We start from the raw sequence: 2,917 nt of genomic DNA on the forward strand, positions 1-2,917 counted from the left end.
GCTGCATATTTTCAACGCTACAGCCTATGATAGTGTGTTACACATTGTGCTTTCACACATAAACGGAATTGAACTTTTTGTCCACTGAATTATTCACTGGTCACTTTTACCTTCCACACATTACGTTTTCAAAGACTCGACAAAGTGTCCTTTTCCTGTTTTTTTTTTCTTCCACAGTACAACTTTCCAAAGACGATAATATGTGTCTTTGGAATGCTGTGGTTGTACGGCGATGGCATTTATTTTTTGTGCACCTCGTTTTTGCAGGTACCGAGCTGTCTTTTGAAAACTTCATGTGCACAGAAACCACTTTCAAACAACAGTTGCACACAACAGATGACTTACACACAGACACAGACACACAGACACAGACAGACAGAAACACACACACACGCACACACACACACACACACACACAAAACAAAACAAATTTGTAACATTTTTTGCACTCTACTACAATTTCATAGACACGAGATATCCTTTACACACGTTGCACATGGTTTGTACAGAACTGCATTTGTTCACACAGCAGTGAAGACTTAAGCTATGTAAAATCAATATGCTACACATTCACATAGGTATTACACAAGGTGCTTTAGCAGCCGCAGCTTTTTACCCCCTTTTTTCACGAATGCAAATATTGAAATCTATTTTCTACATTGTACATAAACTATAATGGAGGCGATTTCACGTAATAAAGAATAGTTCTTTTCACAGATATTTTTCATTACGAACGGATGAAAACGTGCAGCACATACTTTCACAGTTTTGCTGAGCAGATAACTTGAACGATAACACAAACATATAACAGGGACCAATTTGGGTCTCTCTCTCCATCTCTCTCTCTCTCTGACTCTTTTTCTGTCTGTCTGTCTCTCTCGCGGAAGATGAAGAACATGTAATTTGTGTTCGTCCTTTGTACTCCGAAATTGGAGACAAATACCTGGACTATGTTGCATACAATCTCTACCACGATTACTAAAATGTGACAAAATGCTTATAACTAGGAACCTATGCTATGAAAATTCGATACAATTTCATGGGTAATGATGGAACAGTAATACCCTTTGTACTAGCTGTCTGATGTGAAAAATAACTGAAAGTCTGTCCGATTTGGAAAAAAAAAATCACTTTCTTGCATGCATGGCTTGTTCATGTTTTCGTTTTCCTAAATAGGCAGTTTAGATTGTTCTTTTTGTATCTAGAGGCCGGAGGCCTACGGAATAAAAAGATGTTCTTGATCCTCTCTCTCTTTCTCTCTCTCACGCACATACACACGCAAACACACACACACACACACGCGAGTGGAGCCAGACAGGTACAATGACCGTGCCTTTTGTTATTATCTCAGGCTAATCTCGGTAAAGTCCCGGCATTGGTGACAAAGTAGTGCAGATAACTCGCAACACTTAGCGTTGATTGAAAAAAAAAAAATCGGAAGTTAAAAAAAAGAGATTTTTTTTAAAGGATCAAATAATTTTGTCAATCAATTGTAAGCTGAAAAAGTGTTGGTATGGACTTGCCGTGGCTGAACAATGCATCACACACACACACACACACACACACACACACACACACACAGAGAGAGAGCAAAACAAAATAAAACAACAACAAACAAAAACAACAATAAAAAACAAAACAAACAAACCAAAACAAAACAAATATAACAAACAAACAAAACCTAACGTGCTACATTACCATGCACGTAAAAGTATTGATTGTTTTCCTGAAGAAGCTCTGGCAAGCACCGTGCTGATGTCCAGAAAACTGCGAATTGACCCCCCCCCCCCAAACCCCTCCCCCCAACCCCCTCCCCACACACACACACTCCCCGGCAACCCAGGTAAAGAGTACAACGTGACATTCTCACAGCCCAGTCATGTGTTCTCGTTCTGGATGGGTCTGTCTACAGCTAGATAGAAATGGATCCCTCGCGCCCCCCCCCTTCCCCCTCCCCCCCCACCCCACACACACACTGAACAGCTGTCCTGGGAAGCTTCCCCCTCCCCCTTCCCCCGATCGTAGTACTGCAGAAGTAGATGAGAAATATGAATAATAAATACAACACAAAAAGCCAAGCAAGTAGGTGAGAACTTTGAGCTATATAATTCATTAGCTGTTCATCAAATGTTTTCCAAAGCAGCTATTATACCCCGACCTAGATGTCTAGACTTCTGGCAGTCTCATAAAGATTTTTGCTCTCTCTCTCTCTCTCTCTCTCTCTCTCTCTCTCTCTCTCTCTCTCGTATACCGCTTTCTAACACAACGAAGATATTTTCTTCTTTGACTGACATACGTAAACACTTTCATACACAAGAACATATTTCATAGACAGCTCACAGGCAAAGGGGGTCTGTTTATTGCAGACGCTGTTCTGGAAGATATGGCACACAGACATCTTCCACAGCCAATGCAGAACATTTGTGTTTAGAAATCCAGAATCTCACACAGCCATGATGAGCAAGTGGGGTGGTAGTGGTGGGATCTTTGGTCTTTCAGAGACTGACAAGATATGGGAAGATTTTCACAGACCAACATATTGTTCCTTCTTTTTACAACAACATTCATAGTCAACAATAATTTACAGTTAGTACTTGTAACTTAACAATAACTAATAACGTAACAATGATTTCAGAATCACGAAGGCTCATATACAAGGATTTTCCCCCTTGGTATGAACTGTGTCATTTTTAACACAACACAAAGTTGCTATCTTAGTATGAAATATTTTTTTTGTAATGGAAGCAATAAGGAAGCAGAGAAGACAGAACACTGATTCTTAGACACACAGAGGGCAACACAGACAGGTTGTTCTCTCCCCCCCCCTCCCTTGTTTCTTCTTCCTTCAGAAAGAGGGATTGATGCATCATAAACAACAACAACAACAAAAACATTAATAGAGATATTTCTGAAAAGA

General features: G+C 40.1%; 1 protein-coding gene across 8 annotated transcripts in view; it reads right to left on the bottom strand.

Moving 5' to 3' along the window:
- Positions 1-322: 322 nt before the first annotated feature.
- The window catches only part of LOC143292578 (uncharacterized), a 419,765-nt gene continuing 417,170 nt past the window's right edge, over positions 323-2,917 (bottom strand). For all 8 annotated transcript variants that reach the window (XM_076603006.1, XM_076603009.1, XM_076603005.1 and 5 more), the window contains one exon: positions 323-2,917. This exon is cut by the window's right edge and continues 1,709 nt beyond it. The gene's annotated coding sequence lies outside the window, so the exon portion shown is untranslated.

This window comes from Babylonia areolata, chromosome 18 (genome assembly GCF_041734735.1).
Source record: "Babylonia areolata isolate BAREFJ2019XMU chromosome 18, ASM4173473v1, whole genome shotgun sequence".
NCBI lineage: Eukaryota > Metazoa > Mollusca > Gastropoda > Neogastropoda > Buccinidae > Babylonia > Babylonia areolata.